Below are 19,424 nucleotides of genomic sequence, written 5' to 3' on the forward strand. Positions count from 1 at the left end.
AAATGTGCGCTAATGGGGTCCATTGGTGCAGGGCTTTATACTCAACATCCACCATGCTTCATCTTGGCTCCCCTTTTCCCTGTTCTCCACCTCATGGCACCATCAGTGAAGCTTCTCCGCTTCTGAATTTCATGTGCACACTGCTATCAGTGTTGAACAATGAAATGCACAGCAGGCTCCGAACAAGCAGCATTAAGGCATGCCATTAGAAATTCATTATTTCTGGTGTAGTCGGGTGCCTTTTATTCAAAGGCACACAATTGCTCTGTTTAAGGACTCTATGTGTTGTTTCGACGGTTCACTTTCAAAACGGCACGGTTCCTTCAAACTTGTGCATTCACCTAAGGGAGGCCGAGGGATCTGATACAAAAGCTACTTTGAATCAAAAATGGTATCGTATGCTGTTTTATCACCATTGATTTATTATCCATACTTTTATAAGGAAAAAGTTGAATTATTAAAAGCACTGCTCAGCATCATGGAGTGTATCTTTTATACAGGCGCCTGCATATCTTACAAAAGAATAGATAAAACTGAGAGACGGTAGGAGGCAAATACCTCTGAGTACTGCCAGATTCTTTTGTATATCAGAGGAGAGATTTACTTGTGATCTGAAACATCAAGCTGTCTTTGTTTGTTTGATACGACAGTAAAGACGTTGAGATTCAGAGAAGCCAGTGTCTTATATTGAAGCCTCAAACAGCAAGAGATCGAACATGAGAGGGAGACAAATAAGAGCTCAACACACAAATGATTACCTTTAAGCACGTAAAAATGCTGTGTTCAACGAAACAATAAAACGCTTTCACACTCCATAAATGCCTGGCATTTACTATACCTACAGTGAATTGGGCTTTTTGTAAACATGACTGAGGTAAATGCCCTTGAGTCCCTCATTTGATCTAACAATTCTTTTAACTTGGGGAAGCCTCTTTGCTGCACCTTTCACTTCAAATTAAGGCAGAGCACCGTCTCGAGGCATTTATACCAAACGTGCCGGCTGCATTTTCTTGCTGTGTTTGCAAAAACTGCCAATTAATCATTGATGAAGGCATTTAATGAGGCTCACCTAGAGGTTCAGTGAGAGCGTTCTCTGTTTGAGCTTTGTGTCTTATGAGTACACATTTACCTACCCTTTTATACCCTTTTACCCAGTGTTAGTCGTTGGTTATATATATATATATATATATATATATATATTTATAATACACACACACACACACACACACATCAATCAACATACACATCAGTCAACAACATTATGGCCACCTCTTTCTTTCTACACTCACTGTCCATTGTCACCAACCAAGTAATATTTGCGCTCTGATGGTCCTGAGCATTAAAGAACAGAGTGAAAGGGGGCAAACAAAGTGTGTCCAGCAACAGATGGACTACATTCTGATTTTATATTTCTCTTTAATCTTTATTTAACTGACAAACTGTTAACTCACCAAACTGATTGTATTTTGTAAATATAAACACATTTTGATTTGAACGCCTACATCACATTTTCATTTTTACAACAATTTTAAATCATAATTAAAATATTAAAACTTCTTCAAGTTGAAAATGTTGCCCATTCGTGCTTGACAAGGCTTCAGCTGCGTGACCGTTGTCTGATTTTCACTATAGGAGAAATATCTGGACTGCAGGCAAATCCAGTACACACACTCTGTGTCTACAAAGCCATGCTATTTTAGCAATCGCTGATTGCAGCCAGTCATTGTCATGCTGAAATAACCTAGACATCCCAGTAATATGTAATATCCCCCTTGGCAGCATATGTCTCTCTAAAATCTCAATATATGTCTTCACATTAATGGGATCTTTACACATGTGGTGGACACTGCAGCACCCCCCCCCCCCCCCCCCCACTATGACAAATGCTGGCTTTTGCACTTTTTTACCAATAAGAATCTGGATGGTCCCTTTTGTCATTGGCGCAGTAAAATCAGTGTCCATTTTAACAGAAAATGATCTGACCACAGTGCACCTCTTTCCACCTTCTGAGATGAGCTTGGCCCAGAGAACTCTGCAACACAGAACTGATGAATGGCTTTGTCCCTGTGCAGTAGAGTTTAGGTAGTATCTCCAGATGTAGTGGCACACTGTGTTAAATGGCAGTGATTTTGTGAAGAACTCCTGAGCCCATGTGGCCATATTTATCACAGTAGTGTAACCGTTTCTTCTGCGATTCTGTCTGAGGACTCAAATGCCATGCTCATTCAGCAGTGGTTTTCAACCTTGCCCTGAACTGTGTCAGTCCTCTCATGTTTTTGTGTGCTTTGCTGGCAACAAAATCTTTATATTTACAAAATGCAATCTTAAAATTTGTTTGTAATTAAATAAAGGCTCAATAGAATCAACAAATTCACAAATTCTTGTTTTTATTGAATTTTGCAAAAACAAATAACTTTGAAAAAACAATTTTTTTCACAGAACTTTCTCACAAATCTCATATTCTCATAAAACATTTTCATTGCCATTTTGAATGGAAAATATAAAACAAATGCTCAGGATATATCTCTTCTCATATATAACATGTAATATATCTCCAGGCGCTATGTTTGTGATTGTACTTTGTTTTGACATCACTTTAATGATTAACTTGATTAAATATGAATATGGTAAAACCCAAATTAATTACTTAATAAATGTTCATGAACTCAGGTAATTGCAGACATGGCGATCCTTCATAATATTCTGAGTTAACAATGCAAGTTTGTTTTATCTTAAATCCTATGGTCTATGATGAAATTTCCTACTTTTGCTGATACCTTTGTTGTTAGACATGAAATTCCAGGAGCTCACAAAAGGTAGTAGATTCAGGTCCGGAAAGAAAAACTTCCCAGAATGTTGTTTCAGCTTCTCTGGCATCTCTGAGGTTGGTTTGAGATGATCAGTGGAGGCAGGCATTTGAACAGACGTCCTGGTGAGGACTTTTGCATTTCATTTTACTTATGCCTCCTCAGAAGCAGTAAGTCCCTTTTAAAATATATCCCACAGTTGTTTGCGATCTTTTCAAGCACGAAATAGTACAAAATAAGGGTGCTATCTAATTCACAGCATTAGAACAAATGCATATCACCCAAATGTTGTTGATGTTGGAATTACGTGTATTTATAAAAAGTTTATTGTTTACAGATGAAAAAGCTGTCTTTATAATGTTTCTTAATGTAACTCACTATTTTGCAAATCATTTAGATTCATATCTATAGGTCCATTCATCCGAACATTTTCATACAATATATGCAGCTAATTATTTATTATTTATTCATCAGCTGGTTCATACTTACAATGAAAATATCAATTAAGAACTCTAATTTAGGCATGGCTTTATACACACACACACAGTTAATTACATGTACATAATGTATAGCTTTATATTTAAGCTATGACATTCTGGAGATCTCCATCATTATGTGATTAGGGGGTTGTAGATTCACTTACTTTGACATAATTAATCAAATTATCCTTGTTAACTTGAAAGGAAATATTAGATCCTAAAAAAAATTGAAATGAAATTTGGAGTAACAAGTAAGGGATTTAGGTCAACTAATGAGAACAGGGTGTCCCACTTTTCAGGTCCAGTTGGGAGTCGAGAAATTTGCATGTATGCAAATGATGTGCAATTTAATTGCATAACTCTGAAGTCATGAATAATTAAGTGCTGTGGTTGTATGCATGTAGTGTCTTTCTGTGCTGCCTCATGCAGTGACTGAAAAGCATCATTTGAACCAGGTCACTGTGTGAGAGACTTCAGTTTGCAGTGTCATGCTACAAGTAGGTACTGAGCGACCGAAACGGATTTCTAAATTACATGAGCAATTATTTCCTACAGGGTTGATTTACCTTTAAAGCTTTTAACTGTACAACCACAGACTCGATACGTCCCTCAAAGCTCACGGAGATGTCAGTACCAGCAGTGTCCTGTTACGTCACACATAAATACCTCGATAATGAGGATTCTCCAAATTACAGGATTTATTAGGTGCATTTTCCTCCCAAAGCGAGAGTGGAAAAACAGATGTAAAATGATATCTACTATATTGAACTTTTCCTAATAATTTTTGGAAAGAGAGTTGATATTTAATTGAAGGGCAGGCTTCTGTGCTGCCTCTTAATGGCTTTTAACTGACTGCACTGACAGACTAACGATAGTGTTCTGGCCCATTCAACTTCAAACAGCCTGCTAGTTTTCAGCATTATTATTTCATCTCAGAGATTAAATATGCTACACACATGTCCCTCCCGCATAGTGATTATCTATAATTAAAATGTTTATAAAGTCTCCAAATCAACACAAAATGTCATAATGAATTGGTTTTTCCAACCACTGACATTCTCTTCCTCTTTTTTCCTGCCACATAATAGGTTACAGTTTGTCATTTTCTCCCTTTTTTATGAGCACTTTTAGCAATGCTAAAAATGCTCAAAGGAATTAACAGCCCATGGTTGCCTTGTTGAGTGAATTGAATGAAGCATTACTTGCTGGGGGGCACAGGAAGATAGATGTAAACATAATTTATGATCTTTTTTGTTCAAAGAACAATGAGTACATTCTCTCATCTGAAGGTTTTATACAAATCTGCAAGGTAGCTTTATTTAAGCAACAATGCCAAATAAACATTTTTGCCTGATATATTTACTACAAGCACAAGTTTCAGTTGTCCATAGCTGTGATGCTTGTATACATAACAGCATAGACTGTCTCTAGCTATTGAGATGCACAAAGTCATTAAACGAAGCTTTTCCTAAGCAAAGTCCATATAAGGCATTGCCAAGTACCAGGCAAATATATTTGTGAAGTGTTGTTCACTGGTTCTCAAGTAATCACGACAAATCATATGGAGGTCTCCATATTTCTTCTGACAGAGGAGCGCATCCTAATTAAACATGCAGAATGGGAGAAGAACACATGTTAATTTAATGTAACAAAAATGTTGATTTTTATGCAAACCCCTTTGAAATATTAATAGAGTAGGCTTGCATTTCGTGACGTATCAAAGCATTTCAAGATATGCTAATGTGATGTGTGCTGCCTCTTTCTCTAACAAGCTGGACGGGAACATTCTTCCAGACCAGAGTTGTAAGCTTTAAAACCTCAGCCTCAGTGGTGCACACAGCATTAATTGTGTCCTTAAAAGACTACTAATGGCCTCCATTTTTTTAAATAATTCAAAAATATACGAGAGCAGATTGGTCCCCTAGAAATACAACTGATTTGGACAATGCAAATGATGGAGAGATTTGGAAAACAGTCAAAAGAAACTCCAATAAGATCTAAGTACAACAGATGAATATATACTATTCAGGAAAACTAACTAGGTTTTATTAACATTTAAAATACATATACAATAATGGCAAGGGAATTTAATGTAAATATATTTATTTGACCACAAACCAGCTCATATATTACAATTAAAAACAGCACATGTTAAACAATGCATCAATAAAGCTGCATTTATAATTAATTTGCCATGTAAACTGGTAAATACACAAACTGTGAACCCAAGTAGCTGCATAAGCTACTACTACACTCATACATTCTCAATGATTTGTTTAACCCATTTTTGTTAATGTACCTGAATCCATAACACAAGGCTGTGTTAGAAGAATTAAAGAACTTTTAGCTGCTATTGAGGATTTTGATAACTGAAAATACTGTGGGTAAATTAAATCAGGAAGCCAAAAATTGCTGCCTTAATTATTGAAGGCATCCACCAAATATCATAGAAAAATCAGAACCTCAACCATCTACCATGCACCTAGACAGTTTGTGGATAAATTCATGTGCTCCAACAGCATTCCTTAACACATGAAGGCAAATCTGTCGCTCCAAGAGTGACCGATAGGTGGCGTGTGAGTCCCATAGATCAACCTTTCTCTCTACTCACGATGCCAGCAGTCCAAATAAAGCACTATTGAAGTACGGGTCGCTTAAATGCCCCCTTTTTACTCAGCTTTCAGTGTCATTTCGACGAAAATTTAACCAAATACTCTAAAAGATTTTTGTATATTTATTAAAACAAATTGGCTGTACTCTCATTTAAAGTGTAACATTATAAAGAAATAACAGCTCACAATCTTCCGAGTGTAAATACGTTCACGTCTTCCTCTTGTGCCAAATCCTAAGAAAAATCATAAATCATCAAAAATAGTGTACTCGGGAGTCTTTGCCTTGGTCTGAATGCATCACAAAAAATGAGCTCTGAGGCTGCTGTTTACCTCAATGAAATATGGACCAAACGCGTTCATCAAAAGAAATGATGAACGGAAACTTTTGACCTCGTTCATTGTTGTCCAGCACTTTTCAGAGATATCTTTTTCGTGTCAGATAAAGCATCTTCTACGGAGTGAGAGAGAGAGAGAGAGAGAGAGAGAGAGAGAGAGAGAGAGAGAGAGAGAGAGAGAGAGAGTGGGAGAGAGAGAGAGAGAGGGAGAGAGAGAGAGAGAGAGAGAGGGAGAGAGAGAGAAAAGTTTCAAGTGCAAAAAAAAGCTGCTGCCTTGAAGGCGATGCTTCTGCTTGAATAATTTATCCTCTTTTTGGTGCACATAGAATCTGGGGATGAAGATGTGACGTGTGGATATGATTTTTCTCAGGAACAAAGGGAATGTGAAAATGTGAAAATGAAAGACAGACAAGAGCCCGAGCAGATGCGATGAGATGTTGTGAAAGGATAGCTATTCTAGCATACATACTCCCTTCATCTGCCTCTCTCTCTCTCTCTCTCTCTCTCTCTCTTTCTCTCTCTCGTTTTCTCCCCCTATTCCTCCCTCCCCCTCTCCCCTCTCTTTAGCCCTGTGTGACTCTTCTGTTAACAAACAGCATTTTCTTCTGCATCTGTCCTGTAATTGTAAGTACCTAATTCTATTACCATATTGTATTTTTTCATATTGTGTCTACAGTGTCTAAGTTTAAATAAATAGCCCACTTATGCCAAGACTAGGGAAATTTTCAAAAATATACTACTGGCTTTAGATTGATTTGTGCAATTCATTACTATAGATTTAATTTCTTTTTAATCCTTCTGACTTGTGTTGTCATTGATTCCCCAGTCCAGAGGGGTGAAGTTGATTTAACCTAGTGGTCTCTTATTCTGCTACACCAATTATTACAGACTGTTAACTATATCGTGGAATCAATATTCATTTATTTATATGGAATAGTTTCCAGTTCCTGGTGAATTACTAGTGTGTTGTTAGAGACCGTTATTTTTATTCGAATCTGTTTATTCTTTTGGAATTTTTAATTGTCAGTTTTGGATTTGGATAATGAAGTAGTGGAATTTAAGCACTTCTTTCAAACTTAAGTGCCTGTCAGTGAATTTTATTAACAATTATGCATTTCTAAAGCGGATTATAAGTATTAATTTAATAAAAGGTCATTGGTATAACAAAAAATAATAACAATAACTGTCATTATTATAAAGCCGGAAATGTATCCTCTTCGATTAGTTAAAAAAATCAGTGATTCAGACTTTCATTATTTACCAGTTATTCTTTAAACGAAATGACAGTATTACTTATATTATTTCAATTTTACAACAATCAACCGTTGATATCCTTTCAACCGTTAGTTAATTGCTTCATTCATTCGGTAAGATAATATAAAAATGAGAAGCATTTAAAATCATGATTAGATTAATAAGCTTACCATTTAATATATACCATATTTATTTTTTATCAAGTAAGAATTTGACACTTTATCATCCTATCTAATGAGACCACGACAGGTTTGTAACTCTCCGCAACGACGTGTTTTGATTGACACTGACCCAACGGATTCCTCAGGTTCACTGCTGCTTACAAACTGTAGCTACAAAAGTGGACACTGCTTTTAGGTTTTGAATGATACATAGGTGTGCAAACTAAGCCCCCGTATAGTCTATATATATAGACTATATGGGCTATATATATTTGTTTTGAAAATATCCACAGTAGAGTATCCACTGGACTTGAACTTGTTGTTACACGCTGCTTTCAACCACCTTACATATTTACCCCAGAACGAAGAACTCCAGATTTTCCCGCCTTTGGGTCATACACAACGTTGGACTGTTTGCCATATATTTCATCCTTTCACCTACGTAATGAGGAAGAAAAGGTAGTCGGTTTAAAATGTGGCTTCTTTAGCTTTGAATGTACCCACAAAAAAAAGTTTATGAAGTGTTGAAATCTCGCTTTTCTGTTTCAGCCTGAGTCGCTTTAACCGAATTCTGATTTAAATTTGATCGAATGCCGCTCTAAAATGTGCCCAGCACTGTCATATAATCCCTGGAACTTTTACTTTCGACTGGATTGCTGCTAAAGATGGCTAAGAATAAAACAAATAATATGTAATAAAAGTATAAAGAAGAAAATAATAATAATATATAAAAAGCCTATACCCTTGTTTTGTAGGGAATGGTCTCGTGGCACTTGTATCGGTAATGTTAACGCATCAACTGAACAGTTTTTTCCCCCTTTGGCCACAGTCGCCGGTTACTTCACCCCTCCCCACTGAAGCCTCCTATTCTCTCTCTCTCTCTCTCTCTCTCTCTCTCTCTCTCTCTCTCTCTCTCTCTCTCTCTCTCTCTCTCTCTCTCTCCCACACTCGCATTCTCTCTCACCCTCTCTGTATCTCTCTTTCCCTCGTGCATCCCTCGTGTGGGAGGGGGAGCCCTGCCTCTTTCGCCTTGCTCAGATCAATGCCCTGGCCACTCACTCACTTTCTGATGTTGCGCGACGGGAAATGCTTTGAATACTTACGACATGGCCGCTCGCATTGATTGCCAAGGTTGACAGCGGTAACCATCGTCTTTCTCTCGCTTGAGTGAGAGACAGAGAGAGACAGAGAGCGAGAGAGAAAGAAAGGAGACAAACTGCGACTAGTTTATAGCAGTTTGTTTTTCTTCCCTGACAGGGGAGCAACTTTCCGTAGCCGGAGAGGGATTCCCAACGCGGCCAACGGGATCGCTAAACACAAGAAGATTTTAGTTTCTCATCTTCGCCGCTTCTCAGATTCGCGGCGAGCCTTGTTTTCGACTCGGGATACGGCGAGGACGAACGTTGTTTTACGTGTCATACCCCTCTGCTCACGTCAAAGGTAAACTTTTCTTTTTCAGTTCTAAGCTCTTGTTTATGCTTGTGGTCATTTACAGACGTGTTTTCATATCAACACGTAGCAATATCATCGCTTTGCTTATCTATCTAGGATCTGTAGTTCACGGTTACCACGACAACGTCACAGCGGCGATTCTTGCGACGCGACTGTTTGTTTTATTTCTGTTTTGATTCCTTTGACGTTTATGTCCTTCTTTCGCGCCTTGTCGCGTTCTCTGGTGTTTACGGTCCTAGACAAGACTCTTTTTCAACGCTTTATTAAGCCATGCGCTGTAGGAGCTCCCGGAGTTTCCAAATGGATATGCTAATACTTCGCGGAGCACTCAAGAATAGTCAAAAGTTAGCCGAAGTTTGAGCGCTTGTGTTAAGCACGTTCGGTTGCTTCTCTTCTAGCAGACAGCGAGAGACTCATTCACAGCCCTTCCAGAAGCAACCCGTTTAAAAAGATCCAAAATAGCTAAGTAATAGAGCTAACTAAGTCCAGCGTGCGCGCACACGAACGTCTCATATTCAATGTGTTAAAAACATTTGGGGAAAAAAATACAGGTTACATTCTTAAGTCTCAGTAAAGAGGCTGCGCTGAAGACCCCCTTTACAGTAGGAAGCAATTTCACTTGTGTCCACACAGCGGTACTGTTCGTTGCCAAAGACGGGGCTCAACAGCAAACACGGTTCCGACACCTTTCAAGTTAGTTCATCCAGAAAAAATAAGTATATACCAGTCCTTCAGTTCAGAAGGTTTTTTATTGATCAAATTACGCATCTGCTTCTTTTCCTTCAGAGACAGTGAGAGTGTGCTTTATGAGTGTGGAAATCCTCCCCGAGTTCACTTTCGCCCGGGGTCACTCAGGCTGACCTTAGAAGAATGCATAAGCCATAAATTAAAATGAAGCGCTCATCCAAAGGCCGGTCCATTTAGAGACAATACACAAGTTGGACAGGCAGGGCTTCTTTCAGCCTCTTCTTATTTAGTGTGAAAAAAAGGAAGCTGCTCCGAAACGCCCTGCGATAAAGCTCGGAAAGTAAGTGAACTCCAGCAAACTAGCAACCTCATATGTGTCCTCGTAGTTTTAATTGTGGGTTAATAATAATAATAATAATAATAATAATAATAATAATAAATGAACATGATGATCATTATTATATAATTCGCTTATAAAAATAGATTAACATGAGGGATTCATGGTAAAAAAAATTCTCAATAAATTGCAGGATTATTAGAAAGAAAAAACAATAAGTAAAATATATATATATTTTTTTTAAAGATACTTTTCCAGTTACCTTTTAGTTAGTTTTTTCAGGAACAAACATTAGTTCACGTTTAGACTTTTTAAAAATACATACTCATAAACAGGTGCTTTTGAGATTTCTACACACTCCTCTTGTTAAAGGTATTAAGAGGACAAGCAAGTGTGTGTGTGTGTGTGTGAACTTTGTGTGTGTGAAAGAGATAGCTCATCATCTGCAGGGTGTTCCCCCAAAAGCACACGCACTCAAACACATAGATAAGCGCTTTTCGCTGCTGGACACGAGGCGATAATATTTTAATAAGCACCATCGCATACGGGTGTATTTCGGAATTTATAGGCCTTTTAAACACCGTTGGAGTGAATGCAGACTCAGCTGAGTCCCACATCATACAAACTCCTTCACGGGGAGAAAGTGTGATAGGACTTTTATTCTATTACCACCTTAAGTATCCTAATTTTCACACTTTGTGAAGTTGAAAAAGATGCCTTTCCGTTTTCCCACTCATAAAAAATGAATACACATTAAAAATACCCTAAACCCAAAAAAGGAAACAAAAGCCTTGTCGTTCTCCTGGAGGGGTGCAATCTGACACCTTAATTAAACACAGCTTAACTGCGCTCTTTTTTTTTTTTGCTTCCCTTGTTTGTCTTTTTTTCTCCTCTCAGAAATTGTGTCCAGTCTTTTAAGAATAAGCCGGTGTCTAATAATACTTTCTTGTCTTAAATGAGAGAGGGGCTGTTTGAAAAACAATCCCCCTCCCTCCTCCTCGGCTCGTCCCTCTGTTGGGCTGAAGCTGATCCCGTAATGGCATTTTGTTTTGAACAGTTGCTGTTTAGCTAGGAGTGGAAGTTCCCCTCATAAGGTAAGGTGCCACCGGAGCCCAACGCTAAGTCCAAATGGCACGTTTATAATTAGACTGCCCATTCAGCACATTGTCCTCACTGCTATACACGGATGTGCAGCACTGTCTGGGACTCTCAATAGAGATTCACTTCATCATTCACTACTGCCTCTTCCACAGCACTCTGCTAACTCTTCAGACGGACAAGCAAACAATTCACAAACGTAGCGCACACACACACACGATATATATATATACATACATACAAACAAATTTTAAATTTTACAACGTTAGAATTGACATATATATATATATATATATATATAAATAAATACCCCCCCCACACACACACACACACACACACACGTACACAACTGCTAAAAACGTTTCTTAAACTCATGGCACAAAGCGTTTTTTGACTTAAGACCACAATCAGTAACAGTTACAGAGCCGTTTCCTTAACAGAGACATTTTCTTTCATAGAGCCCCCAAGGCGTTTAAATGCCTGTTTTTAGGGTGTAATTCTAAGGTAAAGTGATCCATTCATCTTATTTAAAATGGAAAATTAAAGCATTAAAATATTTTCACTTCACATATTCCTCAGAAAGGCGAACATTTTCTCAGTCCACGCAAATGTAATGTCATTTTTCAGTCTTGACATGAATAAGATGCTAAAGCGGCTAATTTGGCTCGCGTGTGTTTTTTCGCAGGTGTGCTCGTGGACTGTGGGGAGGAGCCTTAGTGTGTGCGCGCGCGTGTGTGTTCCGCGCGCAGCCTCTTGTATCTGTGACCGGATCCGACAGAGAGCCGTCGCTCCGCCGCCGCCGCTTATGCTGCCAGTAAGTGGAGCGCTGTGAAGTCTCTCTCTCTCTCTCCCTCTCACTCACACACACACACACACACACTCTCTCACTCTTTCTCTCCCCTTTCCGGTGGCTTTAACCGTCATTCCGTTTAATAACACACGGCCGTGTTATGGTGGCTAAAACTTTTTAGAAACAGGAGGCTTAAACTCATTTTCCCCGCCTCAGGATGTTTGTGTCGGTTTACGTCCAGCTCGTGCATTTATTTGTCTTGTCTTCACCTGAAAATCATAACGTGTGTAAATAACACACACACACACACACACACATATATATATATAAACTCGTGTAGAAATGTTATGTGGCAGATAATCCAATCAATAGAAGTGTCCAGCTGTTGTATCAATAGAAGTGTCCAGCTGTTCCCTACAGTCTTGCAAATGTATTAATCACTCTTGTTTTATAATATTCAAATAATATGATACATTTAATTGATTTTATGGATTTCTGATTTAGAAATAAGGCTAAAAATGATTAATAAATCTCTAGAACAAAGTTAAATAGGATATTTATATATACATATTTTTCAGTGTATAATTAGTTTTTGTCAGTTTAACAGTTTACTGAAATCAATATTTTTTTTAAATATGGTTTATGTTTTTTAAAATTTATAGAACCACATCATAACTGCAGTAAAATGTGCAGAAAGTATATTCTCTGTAGATGATGTGTATGAAAACATGCCGTTTGACCAGGCGTGCACAACATTTTGCGTTTGACTGTGTTTTATCCTTTTAGTTTCTTTCTACAGAAGGACAGAATAAAATGAAACTTGTTCAGGATTAGGTGGACTTAGCTCGGCATAGCTGGACTGGTGCGAACGTTTCAGAGAGGATCAAATCAGCAGATGTGAGGTGTCCATAAGTTGAAAATGATAACAGTCCTTTGTTGCTTTTTGTTTTGTAAGCAAAGAGATTGAAGTGAATTTGTGCTTTAAATATATGTGCCACTGCTGCTGCCAGACTGTGAGATTGTCAGAATGATCTCAGCTGAATGCACGACGAGAGTACTATGTTCTGTGTCAGTCAAGCGTTCAGATGGCTCTTAATGGGTTATTTTAAATGGTACATGCAGGTTATGGTGGATATAACACTGTCCTCGCTTAGTGAATTGAATGTTGATGGGTGCTTCTGGAACAGCATGGTTGGCATAAATCGAATGCATTATCAGCCCTGAAAATCTGGCCAGTAAATAAACTTTAAATTATTCTCTTCCATCAGTCATTTCTTATTTTGCACTCAGTGTGTTCTGTTTAGATCTTCCCGCATGTTTATCAGTGTCTAGGTATTTGCTTGTTTTTTATTTGTTTGTTTGCTTGTCTTTATAAGACAAACATATATAATTATATTGACTCATTTGTGTTAATTCCCTGTTTTTATTTATTTTATAATTAATTTTTAAATGCAGCAAGGTATACTTCTGTGCACTGAAAGGTAATTGTAGTGGAATTTCTTGGTGGAGTTTTATAGCCGTCTTCATCCTGTAACTAGTTTATCCATGGATAATATCCTTAAAAACTGAATTCTTTTCCAGTAAGATTATATTACTTGTCTGAATATGAATAGAAACATTGCTTTTCTCCACATGCTAGAAATACTGTTTCAAACTGTTACATTTTAAAAGCATTATTTGGTGCTTTAAAAACCTTATAGTCTTCAGACTGATTATAGTTTTCTTGTCTGAAATATCATTTTAAATGCGTACAGCAGACTGCTGAGCGAGGGGGATGCAGTAGTGTCTCACGTTCAAAGGCATTCATCATTGGATCAGATTGGACTTTTTGTACTGGTTGTCCACAGCACAGTTCAGGGTGGTTCTGAAGGACTGGATCAGGTGTATTGTTGCTGTAGTGTGGACTGTGTCTGGGCAGTTTGAAGATGCCCTGGTGTGGATCTACCACCTCTGTGTGTCGCCTTGTGCAACGTTAGAACAGTGCCAGCAGCGCCCTAATGATAAACACCAGCGGAGGTAAACAACAGCAGGTCTGGTAAAGGTAAGGCGCGCGCCAGCCGTAGGGGAGGAAAGCTGGGAGAGGGAGAAGTGCAGCAGCACATGTTGTGACATCTGTCTTTAAGCGTTAGCTAATTTGCTGTGGAATATTTCAACAATGATCAAAACCGATGGCAACATGTTCATTAGGAAGCTGTTTTTTTTTTTCTTCCCCCCTCCTTTTCTTTTGTGGTCTCAAGTCTCAAGTTTCTGGAATGCATTATTAAAGTTTTGCCACACTTTTTAATTGCAGCAACATTAGCTGGCTTTTCATGTAATTAATTAGTGCAAAAAATAAAATAAAATATAGAAATGGCACTGGCCACATTCATTTTAAGATACATATATGTCCATGACATATTGCCTGTTTCATATGTTTTATTTTTCATTTTCAGTTCTCTTAAGGCTGAACCTGAAATATGATGCAGAGGGAATTGTAATGAACAGTCTATTTCTGTCCTTGCTCTCATATGGAGTGAGGTTCAGTGTCATTTTATTCAGTTTCACCATGCTTTATAGAAAATGATTCAGCATTTCATTTAGGTGAGAGAGATTACAAATCCATTGTCATCTTCAAAGAGGGCAGTGTGCTGACATTAGCTTGAATCCTCCACCACCCTGGGCTCCCACTCTCATAAAACCCAGTGATTTACATGAACCTGGGGTCAGGGATGTCAACCTTGTAGATCGAAAAAAAAAATAAATAAATCAAAGTTGTAATTCCAGCGCAACAATAAAATGAAGGATAATGAATGCAAAGACTTTTGGTCGTGCATGGACTTTTAGCTCCAGGGCTTAAGTATTTCTTTCCCCTATTGCAAGTTGAAATTAGGCAGCCTATACTTATCTATGGCTTAACAACACACCCAAATTGCAGTCTTGCTTCTGAAAAAAAAAAAAAAACACAGCGACACTGAGTTTACAGCACAGGAGCGCTTGTAACCTTGCAGTGAAGCTTGGCATGTCATTTAAACACAGTCTGCACTGAAACGGATTGTTCCTTTCTAAGAGCTTTCATTGTTGTTGTTTTTTTTTGTTTTGTTGTTTGTAGTGTGTAATCCCCCTGTCCCCCCTCGAGTTCAGACTGGAGAGTAGAAAATTGAACATGGCCTTTGATTTCTTTGGCTGTCGTTGGGAAAATTAATAGTGCATCCTTTGCCCAGCACTAGACAAGCTTCTGCACCTGTGGCCCACAGCGGTACTAGGAACCACTGAAAGAAAAGCTTTGCACTCTGATTTGACCCGACCGGAGGCTGGGGTCCCCCTCCCCACTCCACCCGTCTCTGCACGTCACAATATTAGCCGTGTTACAGAATGTACTGATGTAAAAATAGAGCCCTTCTTTGTATTTGTCACACGAAAACACATCTTTGGTCAAAGTGTCAGCTAGTGAACTAAGTGGAATTAGATGTAGGCAAACACATGTTTATAAGGGTGATTCCTGATTTTTAAAGTGTAGTAATCTTCTTTTTGTTTCCGTCTTGTCCACTTGCTCACATCAATATTTAGAATAAATTGGACGGGGGTCTCCCTGTCAGCGTTATCAGGTGTAGGCTCTGGTGTAGCTCATTGCTTTTATGAATCAGAGGAAGATTTCTGTGGTGCATATAAAGATTCTGAGGTCATTTCCATATCAAAGCAGAGCAGTGTGGAGACTGGCAGTAATTAAAATGCAGTGGTTTGGAGCCTCGTACTCTCTCTCTCTCTCAGTCTCTGTCTCTGTGTCTTTCTCTGTATCTGTATTTCTCTTTCTTTCTTTGCTCCTCTCACTTATACACACTCACACACACTAGCGCGTGCTTCTGTTCACAGAGGCCGAGGGTTTGCCGTGGGGGGGAGAGAGCGAGCGCGCAGAGAGCAGTGTGCAGGCGGTTGACTGCCGCATGCGTCTCCAAATGCACTTATAATTTTGTACAAATGTTTATGCCAGTCTGTGCTCTTTTGCGGAGAGCTTGTCCCGCAGCCAAAACCATTTCAAGACAAAGTTAGTTTGCTTTTTCCTAACCTGCTTGTTGTGGCCTCCCGTCTCGCTCCGCTCTCTCCCCAGCTGCTCTCCCGAACGCTGGCTCTGCCATGTGTTTAACCTTTAATTGGTGCATGAATAAATGATAGGAATCCTTCTTTTGATATGAAGGCTGAGTTTATGACCGGGCCTCCATCGCTCTTTATTGTTGTCGCCTTGAAAGTGTGAGTGTATTTGTGTGTCTGGGCCTTTTTCCCCTCTCTCATGCACCCTGCCTTGCACGACTCGTTTAATAGCGAATGTTGCCGAGCCGTTTGGACGCAGTTAACTGTTTATTACTGGGATAGTGTTGAGTCTTTTGTAGACTCTGCCTCTGTGGATGTCTTGCTCCTCTTCGAATCTGTCTTGCCGGAGTGTAAAGTGAGATCCCGGCAGGCTGACCATAATATTGCTCATAAAGCCTTGTGACACAGTGTTTGGTTTTAACTGTTCCACTGGGCTATCGCCACCTTGGGCCTTCGTGGCTATTACAAGCTAATCCATTCAAATAGTCAGTGAAATACAGTGATGATTGTTGAGGGAATATTTTTTGTATTCTTCTGTAGTCTCTTTTGGCAGGAAGAAAGATTTTTTAGAGTTATCCTGTCATCATTCTATCTAAGACATGAAGACTGAACAGGCCTGAAGTATCTTAGGAATGTCTAATGGTAATTGGTGCACTATTCTCCAGTCCTAAGTGCAAGCCTTGACACTCTCATGAAATGTAAGTTCAGTATTTTCATACAGTTACTTGTGTAGTTTTTTGTGATAATTGCGGTTCAAGTATTATATTTCATAAAAAAGAAATAAAAGCGTACGCTTGCCTATTGAATTTCAAAAATGCAACCCAGGTCCCAAATTGCTTTTCAAACTGCCTTGTAAAAATCTGCATGAACATACAACAACCTGCTCTGCTAAATGCTTTGTGGTATCACAAAAGTGGTGGTATCAAATGAAATAATGCCTTCAAACACCGTGTATGCGTTAGCTAGTAAAGCAGGGCTTATTTACGGCCCATTTAGGTGGGTCTTAACCTTCAGGTCTTAACAAAGAAGATGACCAGCAGCGGTCTAGTTGTAACTTTGTATGCATACTGGGGCACATTGGCAAGTTTTTGTGTCATCTCCACTCATTGCGAGTCTGTCACAACTTGATGGATCACTAACTTTACAAGAAGCCAGTTAGGGGTCAGTAATTAATCTATCAGGATGTGTCACCTCTGATTTACAGGGCAACACTACGGCGCTGAAATTAGTCAGGCTAACATGATGGAGTGCCCAGTTCCCCTGAGCCTTGCCTTTAGTTTCTGTTACAATATGTAGAGTCACCTGTAGATGTGTAGATTGTGTTCCCAGTTTGTTTTAATGTCTTTATCCTGGCTCACAGTATATCAGTCTGTGGACTTGCTTAAAAGGCCCGTATTTCACATTTTACAAGTCATACCCAAACACACTTGTGTAAATGCAGTATCTGAGTAATTTTCACACCGAACTGTGAAAGTTTCCCATGAGACAAAAAGGTCCTTTGAATTTTGAGGGACTTTTCTGTTATGTGAAAGGAAGAAGAAAAGGCCATTGTTGTTCGTTAATAAATTCTTAGAATGTGCCTTTGCTCTTTTTCTACTGAGAAACCAGTAGCTGGTGGCAAAAGTGGTGAGAGGCAACATATTGTTATCATGGTCCACTCTCATTGAAGCTACTGAGGCACATGTGCAAAAGGCACATTATATGGAAAAGTTGGAGGATATTATGCCAAAATCACATTACCCACAGTTTTCTTGTGTGGAAACTCAGGATACATAATGCCAAAAACAAATTAAAGTGACAAAAGAGGGTGGAAAAGGGAGGGTGGAATTCTGTGGCTGTAGTTCTGACAGTAGTTAAGCTGAAATAGCTCTGGTCTTCCAAAACCAGCTCTTTTGTTTCCTTATTCCATGATTATTTACACTGACTCTCAGTTTTTACAGGGTTTTTGCTTTCTGTGTGTGCGTCATGAGAAAATGGCTTCAGCAGATCCAACCACAAGTGCTGCTCTCTCTCTCTCTCTCTCTCTCTCTCTCTCTCTCTTTCTCTCTCTCTCTCTCTCTTTACTCGTTCGTTCTGAAATAAGCAGCGAAAGCGCCTGTTTCTTGACCATAGGTGGACGCTGACCCGCTGACATTACATTTTTCTCTGGGCTGTGTAGAAAACAGGCAGATGGTTTGGAGAAAAAGCACTTGACTGCAGTTATGGAGCTGCTCGTGAACGGGCTTTGATGAGGAGGCGGGTGGCGATGAAGGATGATGCAATGTGTGCGAGTGTAGGAAATTGGCGTGTCTTCATGTGAGGCTCCACAAATGATGATATTAGAGTTATTTCATTGTAATGTGAGAGGCATTGTGTGTGTTTTTGTGAATGGGTCGTAACTGTGCCACGTGCCTGTCCACTAGCCCTAAAGCAATAGGAGGTGTGACTAAAACCACTAAGCATGCCACTTTGGCGCTACTGTTGCCGGATTCAGAACTAGGTAACAGTGACGTAAAGCATCAGAAGTATGTTTTTTTTTTTTTGGCTTTTACTTTTTTCAATTTTCATGAACTACATAAAATTTCTTGTTATTTGTAAATTGTTTCAGTTATGATTTAATTGCAGTCAGTTTCATTCATTCATTCATTGTCTGTAACCGCTTATCCAGTTCAGGGTCACGGTGGGAGCTTACCCAGAATCACTGGGCACAAGGCAGGGACACGCTCTGGAGGCGGTGCCAGTCCTTCACAGGGTCACACATTCACTCACACAGCCACACCTACGGACACTTTTGAGTCACCAGTCCACCTACCAACGTGCGTTTTGGACCGTGGATGGAAACCAAAGCACCCGGAGGAAACCGCTGTGGACACTGGGAGAACACATGAAACTCCCCACAGACAGTCACCCGGAGTGGGACTTGAACCCCCAACCTCCAGGTCCCTGGAGCTGTGTGACTGCAACACTACCGTTCCCCCCCAGTCAGTATCAAATAGTTGTAAATGTTTTAATTATTTATTTATTTTAAATGCGCAGCTTGAATTGTACTCTTCAAGCATTGCAATTAGGACATGCAACAAATGCTTACTTGTTTTTTTATTTATTTATTTTTCTTTTTTGCGTGTGCCCACTGGGCCTTAGAGAGATGCTGGACAGCAAGCTTACACAGGTTTAAATGGTTTCCTCCCAACAAAGAGACATGAATTTACCAGTGCGGCGGCGTTTTTTTTTCTTCTCTCTCCCTGTGTCTGGTTTTGCCAGCGCATTTAAACCACACTATAGAAAAAAAAAAAGCCAAGTTGGAAAATGTGATCATTTTTGCTTTGGCACAGAGAATGGAAAACAAACTGCTATTGAATTAAAAATGC

The 19,424-nt window shown here is 39.2% G+C and overlaps 1 protein-coding gene across 1 annotated transcript in view; it reads left to right on the forward strand.

Moving 5' to 3' along the window:
* Positions 1-8,916: 8,916 nt before the first annotated feature.
* sox6 (SRY-box transcription factor 6) overlaps positions 8,917-19,424 on the forward strand; it is a 150,574-nt gene continuing 140,066 nt past the window's right edge. Inside the window, exons 1-2 of the mRNA XM_066647123.1 lie at positions 8,917-9,088; positions 11,908-12,036. The gene's annotated coding sequence lies outside the window, so the exon portion shown is untranslated. The remainder of the gene's footprint in view (positions 9,089-11,907; positions 12,037-19,424) is intronic.

The sequence above is a fragment of the Hoplias malabaricus genome, chromosome 16, assembly GCF_029633855.1.
Source record: "Hoplias malabaricus isolate fHopMal1 chromosome 16, fHopMal1.hap1, whole genome shotgun sequence".
Classification (NCBI taxonomy): domain Eukaryota; kingdom Metazoa; phylum Chordata; class Actinopteri; order Characiformes; family Erythrinidae; genus Hoplias; species Hoplias malabaricus.